Below are 17,137 nucleotides of genomic sequence, written 5' to 3'. Positions count from 1 at the left end.
AGACCCAGCTTAGTTTAGGTGCCCTGCTGCGGAGCCCAGCTCTGCAGAGCCTGTGCCCAGGGCCCGTGAGCAAGGGGAGGGGAGCGGCTTCCTGAGGGTGTGGGCTGAGAGCAGACAAATAAGGGCAGCAGCGATCTGTGCCCAGGAACCCCTCACACAGTCTGTGTCTGGGGTGTAGAGCAGGGGAGCTAGACTCTAAATAGGGCAACTCTGGAGCCCTTGTGAGGCTGCAGGCCTCCAGCCGGGGCTGAACGCTGGACAGTGTGTTAGTCAGATTTCCGTGGCTGTAATGAAACTCAAGTCTGGGTACTTAGGAAGAACAGAGCTGCTGGGCTCACAGAAGGCAGGCTCAGGAAGCTGGTTCCTGTGTGGGCGGAGCTCTGGGGAGGCCCTCTGGCCTATGTCATATGGTGGCTATGGCAATGGCAAGGGAGGGAGGTGGTGTGGGATGGTCACAGCCATCAGGTCTCTAGCCCAGAAGTCTTAGGGACCTGGTGTGGACATGCTCAGGCTTTTTCGAAGCCCTCTCTGGAGATCTCCCTTAACCCCTTCTGAGGACCAAGCCTCCAACGCACAGCTCTTGGGCCACGGTCTGTGTGCCTGTGTCCTCTCCCCTTTTTCTTTGGTGACAACCTCACCACTCGCTCGTGCTAGAGGTGGAGCCCGTGGGAGATGGTGAGGTCCAAAGGTTGCATCTGGTGAATGCGATCACCGCCCTGTCAAAGAGGCCCGAGGCAGAGCCTCCCCCTTCTGAGTCGGTGCCACCTCTGAGCCAGAAGTGGATCCTCAGCAGACATCAAGCCTGCTGACGCCTATGGTCTTGGACTTCAGCGGCCGGGACAGTGAGAAGTACATTTCTGTCGTAGCCACTTGGGCTATGTACTTTTCACAGTAGCCCAGACAGACTAAGAGAGGTGCAGAGCCAGTTCCTTGTAGAGCGGCCCCTACTGCGGAAAGTGGGGCAGGAGCTCACTGACCTCTGAGGACAGCTGGCGAGGCCCAGCCTGCTCTGGGTCATTCTGTTGGTGCCCACCGGAGCCTGACTGTGTGAAGGTGCCTGACTACATGAGTGGTGGGATGAGCTTGGTATCGGGGAGACTGCAGGCTGCAGGACAGGGATGAGCAGGAAGCGGGAGGCTCCTAAGCCTGCGGGTGGGTGACCAGGTGCATGGAGCCAGGCAGGGACACAGAGCGGGGAGAAGGGGAGGAAAGGAACTCGGGGTGCTCTGCAGACGTGTAGGCCGGGGCTCCCCACCTTCCACTCTCATTTAAAAACCCGTATTGCCTTCCCTTTCCCTGCACTTCAATTAATCTCCTTAATTTCCTCCAATGAACTATAATGTAGACAGAAACGTTATCAACAAAGGCCAAGAATAAAACCCACCTAGAATTTTTCTTTGAAGCACAAAGCAGACCTAGTTAAGACGTGTGCCTTGATGGGTGAGTCACCTTCCCCAGCACGGAAGGGGAGGCCCCGGGGACATCTGTCCACTGGGGTGCAGGTCAGGCATATGTGGACAGTGCTCCTGAACCCCAGCTCAGCCAGGGCTGCCTCAGGTGCTCACAGACCCCCTGCGGAGGCTACAAGCAGGAGACTTAGGTCCCAGGACGGGCCCCCAACTGCTGATGTCTTCATGTCCCTTTCCCGCAGACAGAGGACTTGCTGGCAGGCGCTGCAGGACATCGATGACAGGAGCTGGCAGGGAGCCAGGAGGCTATTGGAATTTGGGGGAGCTGTCACTTGTGGGGCTTTCAGGCAGAGGACCCTGGCAGTATGCTCTGGGCTCTTCAGTTCCCCTGGCCAATGAACAGAGCTCTGTATTGATACGGGGGCAGCACACGCAGAGAGAAGCCAGATAAAGTCTGCAAAGGGAGAAACCCCCACTGGCGAGCAGTTGGAGTCCACCCACCACCTGACATTCAGTGTCCACTGGCCCTGGGCTTCTCGAGTTTCTCATCGGGAGCTAGAATGTTCCTGCCCAAAGCCAGTGTGGGAGAAGTCCCCCAGGGAGCTGACAGCAGGCTGGGGGCCCAGGGGGCACCTGCCCACCTCCTTCACGCTTCCCGTCCCAACTTCAGCCAAAGCTCTCTCAGGCTTTATTCTAGGAATCCGGAATCTGGGCCGGGCAGGTGGCAGCCAGCCACACCGGCCCCGCCCACGGCTCTGGGCCTCTCTGTGCTCTCTTGATTTCTCCCAGGGCCTGGTGATACTTGACTAGTTGCCAAACACGCTATTTCGGTTGCGGGGCTCACGTGACTGAGCCATGACAACAAGCTGCCTTCTCCTCACACCGACGCAGTTGTGAATAATAATTTGATGCTGGTATTTTTAGTGCGGGTCAGAGTTGTGCTCTGGTTCTAAATGTTCTCAGCTTCCTCCTTTGTAAAGCAGAGCGAGACCTGAAGGGGAGGTGGCTGAACCCCTAAAAGAAACTCATTGACGGCTCCGATGCCAGTGTAGAAAATAGTTTATTTAGCTTATGAGTAAGGCAGCAGCTAGTGGGGCGGCCTGAGGTAGAGCAGGGTGACCAGCCGTGCTGATAACAATTAAGAGTAGACGGTGAACTAGGATTTGGACAAAGAATGAACCTCCTCAGGCAGCGTGGAATGCAGCCCGTCTCCTACTAAAGGGAGGTGCAGCCACTTACTCCTAAATTTTGAGGAAATTATAATGTAAGTTACCCAGTTTCTTTTGGGCTTCCAGTTGCCCGTAAACCCTACATGTTGAAGAACTGGATTAAAACCCTGAGCCCCATTTGGTCATTTTAAATCCACAGAACCATCTGTGGTATACGACCGCTGAATAACAGCAATTCCTGTGCTGTTGGTTTATCTGTAACTAGCTCTAGATCAGGTGGCCACGTGGCACCCATGTGGGACCCTCTTGGAAATTCAGGAGGTGTTCTCCTTGTTTCCAGTTTACCTCTCCTAACTTCCTCCTTGGGTTCCTGACTCCATTCCTCGGTGTTGGCAGAACCATGGGCCAGGTATACTCGGTATCACCGGGGTGTGGTCCACCTCCTTCTACCCCTTGTCCATACACAGACTTCTCACAGGAGTGACTCAGATTGCATGCGGAATGTTCCCTGATGCTGCACACACTGGGTTTCCAAGTGACATTGACTGAAAATCAGTCGCATCATTTATTAAGTGTGGAGAGCATTGTTCGACAGACATCGATGCTTCCGCAGGAGCTGCAGAAGAAGTAGCACTGGATTAATAACTTCTGGGGCCTGGGGACCCCAAAATAGCCAGCAGGGAAGCCTCAGGGAAGAGCAAATAAGTCAATGCGGTCAATTATTTGTCATTTACAATTTAAATAAACCCCTGTGATCACATTAACATCTCAGTCAAAATTGAATGAGCCTCTCGGTGAGGGCTGCAGTGATTATTCTGGGCCTCAGGAGCCCCCTTCCTTTCTTTATACCTGACTTTGAGACTCCTGGCTGTCTGGATGGCGCCTGACCTGGGCCAGGCAGTGGATCAGCGAGGGTGCAGGGTGGGGAGGGTCCCTGGGAGGCAGAGGGCAAAGGCGGCAGCTCCACAGGCCAAGGGGTTGTGTGTGGAGGGGAAAGGAAGCTCTCAAGCTCAAATATGGGGAGGGCAGGCTTTGGAGTCTATCTTATAGGTGACAGAGTCGCTTCAGCTACCCAGGAGGAGCTGCACGGAAAGTCTTAGGCCCCTTCTGTAAGTATTATTTTTAAAGAAGCAGGTTGCTGAAGGCAACTATTGCAAAGATGGCTCAGTAACACCCTGATGGAAATAGTGGGCTTCTGGGCCGGGAAACAGGAATGGGAGCATTTCCATGACTGCAGAGTCACGACCCACTGCGTGCGTGCGTGCGTGTGTGCGTGCGTGTGTGCGCGCAGGATCTTCCTCTGCAACCTCAGTGGTGGAGGAAGGCCTGCCTCTGCACGCCGCTATGCTAAAAGCACCAGCATTTGACTTGGGGTAGCTTTGCCTTCCTCCCCGGCAGGGGCGCGAACCTATGTGCCATCAGGTCTGCTGGAGGGCTGGACCTGAAAGCAGACTCCGTGGGAGGGTCTGGTAGCCTTTCCTGTGCTCAGAACATTTCCCTATAAATTTGCCTTTGGGTAGAAGTCAGGGAGGGCCCCTTAGAGTCATCTTCGCCAGCCAGATGCTCCCCCGCTCCCCCGTGACTTTGAGACGCCACCATCTGTGCCCTTGCTGGGATCGGTGGGGTACTAGGGACAGGGAGCCTTAAGGCCAAGGAAGCAAATCTTTACCTGGGGATTCTGGTTGGTTAGTCAGAAGGGGTGTAGAAAGACTGAGAGGACCCCAATTCACTGTATCTACAGGCAAACTCATCCCCTGGGATGACAGGAGGGCCGTGTGAAGAGCTGGGCCCTCACAGTTGTTACCACCACTCTGCCGAGGTGCAGAGCAGAACGAGCAGAGTGACACCACAGACATGGGGAGTAATGGCTCTCTCTCCCTGTCCTTGCTCGCTAGGACTCTGTGGCTTGGCCAGGAGCCATGCAAGAGGGCCTGCTGTGGGATGGGGTGCAAGACTACTTCCCAGAGCGTCGTGGGCACCCTGTGGCTGGAGCACCCTGGGACATGCAGGCCCTTCACCAGGTTGCCTGGCCAGTGACTGTGCTCATCCCTTGTCCCTGGGCTGGGGTCGCACCTAGTGGGGGTGGCTGTCAAGAAGGTGCACACTTTCTAAGATTCTGGGCCCCTGTCTGACCTTCCTCATACTTGGAAATGGCTGACCTTCCTCACACTTGGAAATGGCTGATCTTTTTCACACTTTAAAATTCTGTTCAGAGTTTGGTCCTTGCACATTGTGAGTGAGGCGTAAAAGTCTCCTGCAACTCAGTGGCATAAGAAAAAGAAGGAGAGAAATGGATTAAATCCTGCTCAGAATCCCACTTCTGACACACATTCCTCAGCCAGGTGGTCACAGTCACCTTCAGTGGTGGGCAGGTGCCCTGGTGTACGCTGAGGAAAACAGCCTTTCACCTCCGCAGTCTCCCTTCCCAGTGGAATCATGAGGAATATCAGGGAACTCCCAGTGGAGGGGCATGCTTCATGCATTTGATGCACCCTTGGAACTGTCAAGGGTGTGGGAACCACGGAGAGTCCCTGAAACTGTCCCCTGAGAGGATCCCAAGGAGACATGATGGCCGTGTGTCATGTGTGGTGCAGGGTGGGATCCTGGAGCAGAGAGGGTAGGAGATAGGAGCCGAGGAAGTCTGAATAAAGAGTAGACATTGGTTAAAAATAACCTGTCCACATGGGCTCGCTGACTGCTACCAGCACAGCACACTGGCGTGAGATGCTAGTAACAGACTGAGCGTGGGGTGCACGGGAGCTCTCCGAGCCATTTGGGCACTTTTTCTGTAAATCTGCAACTTTTCCTTTCATTTAAAATTCCCCTGCTTTCATCCATAGTAGCTAAATTCACAGAGGCAGAAAATAGAACTGGGGTCAGCAGGCACTGGGAGAAGGGGCAGTGGGGTGCTAGTGTTTGATAGGGACAGGGCTCCAACTTTGCAAGATGAAAAGGTTCTGTGGTTAGTGCTGTGGAACTGTGCACACATACGGTTCAGATGGTAGATTGATGCTATGTGCATTGTACCGTAATCAATTTGGTTTCATTCCTTCCTTGCTCTTGTCACGCAACCCTTGCTCCTCATTCACTGCTCTGTGTTAGAATGGTCTGGAAAGCTCCTTGCATCTGTTCTCCAAGCCGTGAGGTCCTTTGGGGTGCTCCAGCTCAAGAACAAGAGTCCATGCCCACTGTCACCATGCACTGGGGAAACATGTTGCCCTGACACCCCACCTGCTTTGTATACTGAACCTCACCACCCTGGTGCCAGCCCAGGCCGAGCTGCTCCCAGCTGCAGGTTCATAGTCAGACTCCATCTCCTGCAGAGCACCCAACAAGCACACGTGTGTCCACCTGCTGTGCAGGAGAAGCATCTTCTTCAACAAAATCTGGGATTCTGATGTCTCGCCTCTGTGTTTCTGATTCCTCTGTGAGCTTGCAGCCACCAGCTGGCCATGCAATGGCCGACTAGTCCTGGAATGGCTGATGAGTTGTGTGTGCCTGGCGGAGAACACACAGAAGTTGTCTTTCACATAATTTCCTTTCACTGGTCTCTCGCAGATGACTTTTTCTACCCCATCGTGTCTCTCTCTTGCCGCCTTCCCCTCGGGGTGACAACTAGTCACGGTGCTCTGTGGCAGATTTCCTCTGTGCATGATAAATAGTCCTCATTTTCTTTCCAGCAGTCCCACAGCCAATAAAAAGCAATAAAAGGAGAAATGACACACAAATTGTATCCCCAAAGAGCTGTAAAGACCTAAGATATTGCTGCATGTGATCATCAGATGAGATTCTTTGTCTTTAAACAAATAACCCTCGTTAACAAAGAAGAGTATTCAGATGAGGAGGAGGCAGGGCCTGTTGGTGGCCAGGCAGGACAGGCGGAGGACTGAGGCCAGCACCCCACGGCCCAGGGAGGGCCCTCTGGTGTGTTGAGGATGGTTCAGAAGCTGCTTTAGGGGGTTGGTGTGGGATGCAGGGACCCATGCTGTGGCCATGGCAGTGTGATTGCTCTGGTTTTAGATGGGTGAGGGTGACATTTCTGCTGCTTTTTTAGAGCCCTGGGGAAGCACTCACCCCAGTTATACACACCCTGGACAATCTGGTGTGGTCGTTCTATAGAATAGCCTGAGTGGGGTTAACAAAGGCATGCTCCGGTCTGGGCCCCATGGTTCTGGCTCGGTTGCTTTGAGGCTGTGTGTGTTGAGGGTGGGAGGTGCCAGTGTCCGTGTATGCAAAGGCAGGCACCGAGGTGTGCAGAGGACAATGGGACCAGAGGCTGCTGCCACCACAGCACTTGCAATCCCCTTCTCTAAGTACAGGGCTGTCAGCCCCTCTGCATCATTGTCCCTTCTGCATGGGAACCGGGGCCCTTTCTTGATTATCTACAAGGTATAATCCAGTATAATCAATGAATGTCTAAAATTTAAAAAACTGACAGTGGAAGACACATTGCCATTAAACTTCCTCAAGATGCTCTCCCTCGCCCTGAACACACTTATCCCATTGTTTTTGCCATTTTCTGAAGCAGTTCTGGAGTGCTCTTTCATGAGGGTCTTTATAAAGTGTGACCAAATATATGGCGAATGCTGCTGCTGAGAGCCATCCAACTGAAAGGCAGGTTTGTGAAAACAGCATGGTGTGTCCTCCTCCACTTTATTCACTGGATCTGACTCTGTGTGACTTCTGGATCTCCCCCAAAGTCAGAATGACCAGGAAAGGTAAACATTTTAAATCAATCCAGGACATCAAAGTAGCTACAACAGTGTAATTAAAGACCCTCAGGAAAGAGGATTTCCAGAACTGCCCCAGAAAGTGACAAGAACAATGGGATAAGCAATGGGATAAGTGTTAGAAGCAAGGTGGAGTGTTTTGAGGGGGATTAATGATGATGTGTCACTTCTAGTATAATTTTTTAAAAATTTAAATTCACTATACTTTTGAATCCCACCTTTTGAGAGCTCCTGGCAGGAGAAACCAGTGATTCAGCCCAAGTGGCAGTGCCTGACCCCTTCCCAGACCTGTCATGCCAGCCTGGGTTGTAGCCCCTTGGTCTGGTCTGGGAATCAGGTTGCAGTGTAAACCCAGGTCTCATGTCAGCTCTGCGGAGATGGGGTTCACCAATGAGCCAGGAGTGGGTGATGGAGAGAGACATGGGAATGGTCTAGGAGGGTTGGGAGGACAGCAGGGGACCCCAAGCTGCAGTGTGATGCTGGCTCTAGGTGGAGCCCAACAGTGGTGCAGCAGGATCTCTGGGTGTGCCCACATGGGCTTGGGGCATGAGTTGGTGCACCCAGTGGTGAGGGTCCATGTCAGTGTTCTGGAGGTCCAGACAGAACAAAAGGGCAGAGAAAGGGCAATTCCCTCTCTCCTGGATCAAGGACTCTTCCCTCCCACAAGCACCTCTTCATCCCTGGACATAGTGTCCCTCTCATTGCTGCCATCAGAGGTGAGCTGGTCTGGAGCCCATCCGTGGCTTACCACCTGTCTGGCGCTGCACCTCCTGCATCCAGGGCTGTGGTCTGGACAAGTCCATCTCCCTACAGAGGTGCTGAGTCATCCCTTTGTCCCACCTGGCAGGGCCTGTGAGAGCAGAGGCCACTGCAGGCCACTGGGCAGAGCACAGGACCTGGTGAACACCATCAGACAGAAAGACAAACTTTAAAGGAACCCAAAAGTGAAACTGTGGGTGGAGGCCACCAGGCTGCCTCTGAGGGAGGTATGGTCACACGTCCTGTGCCTCCATGCTGCCTGCCCACCCAGCATTGCAGTGACCCCTGTCAAGCCACAGGACCCTTGACATCTGAAATTATTAAAATTCTGAGCACAAAAAGACATTTCTGGACATTTCTGGATATTTCTGTAGGGTCCCACTTCACCAAGGAATTATGGATGAGTGAGGTCTTAGCCCACACCAGGGCATTCTGGATGAGCTCAGCTTCCCTCACACTACCCCAGAGGGAAGCCAAGAAAAACACAAGATGCATCTGAGCCGAGTAAATCTCATGCAGGGTCCCTGGTGAGCCGCAAGCCTGGCAACCTCTGATATCTCAGCCTGCAGCATGAAAGCTGGGGTTTCCATGGTTTTGACCCCCCTCGGGCACGTGTCAAACAGATGTGAGGGTCCTGAGCACAACAAAGTCACAGCAGCAGGGACAGCGGGCACTGGCAGTGCCCCGCTACACCTGGGCTGCTTCTGCCTGGTGGTCTTCAAAGCCCTCCAATGCCGTGAGTGGAGAGCAGGGATCCCACTGTGCGGCATGTGGGCACTTGCAGGGGGTCGGGCTGGGTGAGGCTATTTCTGGCACGGACGGGCTGGTCTCCATGCCTACCTGGACTGTGGGCTCCCGTGTTTCCCACCCCATGTCATCGCAGAGGCTTTGTAGAATGCGTTCTTATTCCACACACGCATACAGGGCTGGGCAAGTTTTTCTGACTCATTTGAACTGCTGGATCCTGTGCTGTGCCCTGGTGGGCTTGAGTCTTAGTCACTTTCTTTGTCACTGGGATGAAACATCGGACACTTGCCACTTAAAGGAAGAGAGGTTTAGTTCACCTCACAGTTTGTGGAGTGTTTGGTCCATAGCTGGCTGGCTCCAAGCAGATGACCGTGGTAGAAGGATCAAGGTGGGGCAGAGCTGCTCACAGCATGGCAGCCAGGAAGCAAGGTGAAGGAAGGTGTTGGGATGGAGGTGAAATTCTGGGCCACACCTCAGTGACCGTCTCCTCTGGGAAGACCTCTAACAGCAAGTCAGCCAGAAGCCCCAGGGCCCGGGCACCTCCTAAAGACCCACAGCCCATGAGGATCTTGGGGGCCATCTTGATAGAAACTGTAACAGGGTGCAAGGAGGTGGAACAGAGAATTTGCCCCAAATAGGAGGAGGTAGTGAGTCCATGCCAGAGCCGAGCTGACTCTTTGTGCCCACCCTGCTGCCACGTGTGGTTTGGGCTGGAGCTGTTATCTGCCTCTGTGGGTAAGTCGTGTGCTCCCCCTGGGCGTGGGGCAGGGAGATCTGCGTGGCAGGTGAGGCACCCATTCTCAGGACCGGACCTTGGCCCTCAGCCCCCGTCACAGCCAGGGAGGTGCACTGTCACTCCGCAGTGCTGAGGCACAGGTCGGATCTCATGAACCCTCGAGACCTGGGGGTGCGGGGAGACCTTCGGTGCTCAGAATGAAGCTCTCAAGTGCACCCCGACTGCACATGGACCCTGAGAGCTCTGTGGTCTCTCTCTCTGTGCTCCGTGAGTCTGACCGCGCTGGTCTCTGCAGGCCTTTCTGGAATGTGCTCCTCACAGCCTGCGCTGTGCTCTCCCGGTGCCCAGGTCCACAGGAATTTTGTTGCTGTCTTAACATCCATTGTCCAGAGCCTGCAGAGGCTGGGCTGCCCCCCGAGTGCCTCTCGACAGACTTTGCCCACACTGGTGATGGGCCGTCTTCCTCTTGTGATTCAGGGACGTCGTAGTCTGCAGCCGGTCTGCCCCCAGCTTCTTTCTCATCTGGGATGTCCTCTGCCCGTGGCCCCTGCTGTAGAGAAGCTGTGGTCTGAGGTGGCCAAGTGTACTGGCCTCTGCTGTACTACTTCCGCACTGATCTTTCAAATACCTCGTCTGACCTGTCTGCTGGGCTGACGCTGGGCTATGATTCTTGCCACTTGTTTTTAAGTTTTGTTTCCCATGTTGGGTCCATATCCATCTGGGGTTTATTTCTGAACACGATGTGAGCGTCTGATTGTGTTTTCTTATCAGATGGCTGAACAGTTGTCCCTGCATGACTTAGCAGTGGTTCACTCGTTCCCAGCGCCTTCTGTGCGGTGGGAAAATCAGAGCCCCCAGGTTAGAGGCAGGAACGAGACAAGTGTCTCGCTCCTATGAGGGTCAGAGCGGCCTTTCCTGGACTGGTCCAGGCTGTTCTGTGGGACTGGGCTCCTCCATCCCTGGGGCTCATCCTCACCCTTGCGGCGCAAGATGAAGCATCCGCTGTCCACGGAGATGCCTGACAACCTGGTGGAAGAGAGAGTGAGGGACACACCCCGCTGTCTCTGCCACCATCAGCATTTCTGCTGCACTGTCCCACCAGGCTCATGGCAGAAGACCTGGAGAGTCCACGTAGTCACAGGCCAGGCTCACGGTAGAGGACTTGGGGAATCCACGTAGTCACAGACAAACCCGGGGGCTAGAAGATGAGTATCCAGACATTTGAGGGGGTGTGCAGCAGTCCACTGTGCCCTCTGCCTCTCTGTGTACGGGGGGCACTGCCAAGTGTGTCTTGCCCTCCGTGTCCCCTCACCCACCGGCATCTGCAGCCTCTTCCTTACCAGGGTAACCGTGGTGTCCTCGAGGGCGGGGCAGGCACTCATTTCTTCCTTTTCCCCAGCTGCGCCCTTGTTATTCTGACTTTTCTTCTCCCACAAGAATTTTATTCTTTTTTTTTTTTTTTTTTTGGTTTTTCTCCGGTACCAGGAACCGAACTCACGACCTTGCGCTTGCCAGGCAGGCGCTTTTGCCGCTGAGCTAAATCCCCAGCCCCTCCCACAAGAATTTTAGTAAGGATTGGCTACCAACAGCACTTCTGATTGGGAATATTGCTGAAATCACAGATAAATCTGAGAATTTATTGATGTCTTTACTATATTACTCTCATCATCTACAAACATAGAGCATCACTTCCTTAATGCCGGTCTCCCTTTACATCCTGCAATAATATTTTTATAACTGTCTTTTCTAACTCACCTTTCCTTAGATTTATTCCTGAGTGTTGGTAGCTTTTATGGTTTTGGTAAATAAATTGTTTTGTTTTGTTTTTCTGTGATACTTTCAGCTGGGCTTTTTCTAACCTACAGAACTACTTTTGATTTTTGTGTATTGGTTTTGATTCTAGCAAATGTCCTCAGTCACATGCTGGTTTTAATGGGTCCATGGCAGAATGTCTTGGCATTTCTCTGCATTGGTCCTTTGCTCTGCTGACCTAAGTGGGAGTTTGGTCTTTGGCAGTGACCTCTCTCGCTGTGCCCACACTCGTGGTCTCGCAGTTCTCTGTCTTCCTTTGTGTGGTCCAGCACCTCCAGGGAAGATAGCAGTGTCCCAGTGGGTTCTGAGATCATCGCATTTCACGAATCTGACCTTGTGTGCTGATCCTCACCCCCGTCTCCTCCTGTTCCTCCCTTCCCCCCCTTCTCCTTCTTTCTGTTACTCTTTGTCAAACACAGGATGTGTTTTATCTTCTGCTATGGGATGCTGTTCTGTTCTGTCTGTTTTATACACATACCGGATGCTGAATTTCTTGGGGAGCAGGTGGAAGGCCTCCTCCTGACTTAGCCACCTGTGAGCACAGGACGGCAGTTCCACTTCCAGGTATCTTGGGCACCTTCACTGTCTCTCATGCCCCAGGAGAACTCAGCCCACTTGAGTACGATATGCTTATTGCTACTATGCTATGAGATGAGGTTTTCAAATACTTTATGGAGAAGTTTTGCACCTGTGCTTTCCATGAGGTTGATCTCTAATTTCCTCTTCTCATTGTCCTTGTCCAGTTTTGATATCAAATTATGCCGGCATCAAAAATGAGTCAGGTATTTTATTTGCTTCATCCATTCTCGGGAACAGTTTGTATAAGAAAATAATTTTCTGTTCCTCAGAGTTTTTGTAAAATGCTCCTTGAAAAATCACCAGAACATGATGTCTGAATGTCTTTTATAAGTTTTGTTTTGTAAAGATGCTATTTCTTCTAGGTTTTCAAATTTACTGGTAAGGCAGCTCTTCATAATATCCATAAGATTCTTAGCGTTCCCATAGCACCCGCAGTTATGAGCACTTTAAATTCCTGGAGATAACTTGGGTCCTCTTTTTTTTTTAACCTTGACTGTTCCATGTAGTTGACTATTATTTTTTCAGTTGTTTCCAGAGATATAGCTTTGGTTTTATTAACCATTCATGCTTTGCTTATCTTTTTGGTTACATAATTTCTGCACTTATCTATTATTTCCTGTTTTCTTTCTATAGGATTGCCCTCCAGCTATTTTAGTAGATTCTTGAAAGATTAGCTTGCTTGTTTTATAGCTATATTTTAAAAATGCATTAAAAACTGTAAGTTTACTCTTCAGGGCCACTTTAGCTGTATCTTGTGAGTTCTGACATAAAGGGCCACTTCTTTCCAATAGTTCTCAATGTCTTGTTGTTGCTATTTTGATTTGTTCTTTAATCCACAAATTATCACCACACATTCATCTTTTTTTACTTACTTCTGGTTAGTGTTTCTCTGTTATTTGGGTTTTACTGCACCTCCTTTAACTGGCATATAGGAGAATGTCTAAAAGTTAGCTAATTAGATAATCCCTGATTTTTATAGATACTTGTAATTAAATCTCATTTATTTTGAGTACTGACACCTTTATCTCTACTTTTATTTTTCCCTGTGTCCTTCTTGTCTACACAGACTCTTTCTATGACCAGGCACACACCCACTAGTGATTTGAAAAATAATTTTCTAAGTGGGTATGGCGGTACACACCTGCAACCCTGGGAGGCTGAGCAAGAAGACTGCAAGTTCAAGCCTCACCTGGGAAACGTAGCAAAGTAGTGAGATTCCATCTCAAAATTTAAAAAATAAATGATTAAAAAAGGGATGGGAATGCAGGTTAGTGTAAAAGCCCTGGGTTTAATTCTCAGCACCACAAATAAATAAAATAAAATCCCAGTGAGTGTATTTTCCACTACCAGGATCTTTAATTGGGCTTCTATGAAGAAGGACCTCTCTTTAATTCCTGTCTTATTGGTATATTTTCTTGGTGTTGTTTTTTTGGTTTTTGTTTTTCCAGTACCGGGAATTGAACTCACAACCTTGTTCTTGCCAGGCAGATGCTGTGCCGCTGAGCTAAATTCCCAGCCCTATTTTCTTGGTGTTGTAAACCTTGCTCCTTTGCTCATCTCTCAGAAGCTCTTGGTTTTGAGCTGTTCACCTCTCATCGGCAGGGAGGCCCTCACCAGTGGTCAGTGTGCTGGCTTCCCTGTTGGTGGTTCCACCTCATGCTGCCCAGAGCCCTGTCCTGAGTGGGGTCCCCCACCTGCACCCCCATTTGGAGCTCACAGTTGCACTCCATTCAAACCAGCAAGTCAGGGGGGCTCCATTGGGCTGCCCTACCCCGTGGACCGGCTCTTCTAACCCCCTGCTCTGCCCCAAGTCTCTGCCCTGAGTGTGACTGAGGTGTCCTGCCACATGGGGCTGTGTGGGTCCCTCTTGTCCCAAGACCCTGTCCCCTCCTACTGCCCATGGCCCTTTCAGGACCACGGAGAGCTCTCTTTCATTTGCCCGCATCGATAAATACCTACAGTACAACTTCAGCTGGCTTTTGCTGTGTCAGGGAAGGGAAGGCAGTAACTCCAAGTCTGAACTCAGATGTGAGGCCTCCAGGAACCCACATCCCAGCCTGGCTTACTGCTGGGGCCCTTGAGCAGATGAATGAAGTAGGCAGTTCCTCTAATCCCTTGTGTCCCAGGGGCCCCCAAGTTTCCTCCTTTGAGAGCTCAGGAAGGGGGCTTCCCAGTGCCAGCAGGAGCCAGAGCTCAGCGCAAGTCCAACCTCCAAGCCACCAGAGGTCCATGACCGGGGTCCTTGTCGGGCTGCAGGGATCGGCAGAGCTGGCTAATGCAAACGGTCCCCTGGCACACACTGCAGAGGGCGACAGCAGGTTGCCAGGTGGCGCAGCAACTGTGCCTTTCCTGGTGGGATTCTGAAAGGAAAGATGGTCAACCAGTCCCATCTTGGAGGCCCCTCCTCAGCTGCTGCCTGACAGGAAAAACCCTGAAGAGCTTAGAGAGCATGTCAGTGATGTAGGGTTTGTCATGACCCAGCTCAGCCTGAATAGATGCACATGTGTATGTGTGCATATGTGTGTACAAAGGAGAGAAAGTGTGCATTTCTTTGAACAACTAGGAACCTTTCTCTTCCCGGGCAGGTGGAGCTACACTGGGATGCAGCTGGCGTGGCATCCCTGGCTGCTGCCCTGGGGTCTGGATTCCTCCATGAGGTCCAGACCTCAGCAAGGCTGCATGTGCTGTTGCCCCGACTCTGTAGCTAATGGCTCATCTATGCCAAGGTGCAAGGCGGCTGCTCCGTGCAGCCCTCATGTCAGAGGAAGAGAGTGAAGCCCCCACGCCCAGCCTCCTGCAAGCAATTACAAAAGCACACACTTTATACATCACTTTGCCCCTCACTTGAAGCCAACAGCCTGGGACTCAAGTGCATGGAAATCTCTGAAAATATTTGTGCAGAAAGCCTTGGGGAATCACTTCCCGAGGTGCTTCTGGAACACAAGGCAATGAAAGACTTGTTTCATGCAGCCTGCCCGTGACTTAGCAGGAAATGCTAGCAGCCATGATCTCCCCAGTCGTGGCCATCAGCCAGGTTGTCCATCCTCCTCGGAGTCACTTCCTGCTCTTCCGTGTGCACATTCTTCCAGAAAATCCAAAAGTCTGGGCCCTGAGCAAGCAACAAGGGGAAGGATGACTGTCTCAAGGTTTTCTCCAGAAGCCAAGAGGCTGTGCTAGTCAGTCACGAGAAGAGACACCAAGCGTTGCCCCATCCTCCTCCACGCTCACCCCTCCCACCCCCACTGCCCTCCTTCCTTGGAGATAATCAGCCCTGAGTGGAGTAATCCAGGAAAACGGTGTCTTGCTGTGCTCTGCACACAGATGCACAGCTAAAGCCTGCTGTCCCTGTGCCTGTGCTGGAAGTTTGGGGTGACGCAGCCTTCAGGAGCACCTGGAGGCACTGTAGTCAGAGAGCCGGGAGTCCTTGAGCTCTGCACCCTTGCCCCATCCACCTTCTGGCTGCCTGGTCCCCTCTGTAGCCTTTGCTATCTGTATTCTGTAGCAAAAGCTTGGCTGATAGAAGAGCCCTCACAACAGAGGAGCCAGCACAGCAGAGGGGCAGAGGGGCGGACGGGGCATAGCCTGTGCTGTGGATCAGAACCCCACGGCATTGATGTTTGCTAATTCCAGATCTTGACTGAGTTTCTCAGTATCTCTGAACTTCCATTTGCCCTCTGCAAAAGGGAAATCTTCGTTCTCCTGTGGGGTGGGACGCAGATCCACTGGGTGACTGCAGCAAAGGACTCTGCAGACTTCGAGTGCTCCGGAAACCCTGGGCAGCGACCACCTGTGTGTCGGTCACTATCAGCAAGTTAAATGCAGCTGGAGTTCATTCTACTGAGTCTGTGCCATCCGGAGTGCAGGACAGGTGGTCATTGCTCTCAAAGGTGAGTATGAGCATGGGTCTATCCCACAGATATTTGTTATTCAAACACTTGCTGTGTATTTCCCCTGCTTGGCTCCGAGGACAAGCAAACAATGAACTAGACACCACCTTAACACAGTCGTGAGTCTCTCTCCGAAAGCTCATTCTGTCGATGAGATACAGTTGGCGGCAGGGGAATGGTCCCCAAAGATGGCCGTGTCCTAACATGCGAAACCTGTGCCCCTCTCACCTCCCATGGCAAAGGAGAATCCAAGTTGAGCGTAGAATTTAGGTTGCTGGCCAGCTGACTGGAGGTTGGGGCTGTTTCCCTGGATATCATGGGTGTCGTCAAAAGTCTCCTTAAAGAAGGAGTTGGGACCCGGCAAAACGTGTTTGTGGGAAAGACCTGCTGGCGCTCCTGCCTTTGTGGGCGGAAGGGCCCCGAGCCCAGGAGCATGGTGACCCAGAGAAGTCAGAAACAGCAGAAGCTGGGATTCCAGCCCTGCCCACACCTTGATCTTAGCCCTGTGAGACTCATTGCAGACTTGTGAACCCTGGAGCTATGAGAGAATCCATTTGTCTTGTTTTACACCACTGCGTTGTGGTAGTTTGTTACAGCAGCTGGAGAAACTAACACAGTTTTAATCCTGCAGTTCCTCTTTTCGTCCCTGATCTCAGGGGGCTCCAGTCTGCGTGGGAAACAGCGCTCCTCACATAGTGGGATTGTCTTGTCAAGTGCCCATCACTGGGACAGAAGCCCCGGCACTCACCATTGTACAGAGTGAGGTTTACCCGGCTCACGGTCGCAGTCCATAGTTGGCCAACTCCAAAGCAGAAGCAGCACAGCAGAAGAGAGCAGAGGAGAGCTACCTGCTGCACCGGGGCAGAAAGAAAGAGGAGCCAGGGACGGAAACAAACCCTTCCAGGCCGTGCTCCCAGTGACTGGCCTCCCCTGACTCGGCCTTGCCCCTAAACATGAGCCTTTAGGGGGACATTTCGGATCTAAGCTGTATCAGTGACATCGCAGTGGCCACATGCTAAGGGAGACAGGTGCACGGTGGGCGTCTTGGAAGTCCAGTGACGGGCACATGCGGGGAGGTCACCGCAAGCCCATAATGTTGCCCCTCCAGCCGTCTCCCCGGCCCAGAGACCAAGCAAGGTGGGGTGGAGGCCACCCAGTCCCCAAGGTGCCGGGCTCTGAGCTGCATGACAGCAAAGCCCTCGTCCAATCGTCCTTGAAATCCCACTTCTGGCCCTTCCGAGACAGGTGAGCAGACCGCCTTCTTCTGTCTTTCCCGGCCTGTCAGTCAATCGAAAAGACACCAGAGACA

The sequence above is a fragment of the Chinchilla lanigera genome, unplaced genomic scaffold (assembly GCF_000276665.1).
Source record: "Chinchilla lanigera isolate Chin_1 unplaced genomic scaffold, ChiLan1.0 scaffold00085, whole genome shotgun sequence".
Taxonomy (NCBI): Eukaryota; Metazoa; Chordata; class Mammalia; order Rodentia; family Chinchillidae; genus Chinchilla; species Chinchilla lanigera.
This window is presented reverse-complemented; position numbering follows the sequence as displayed.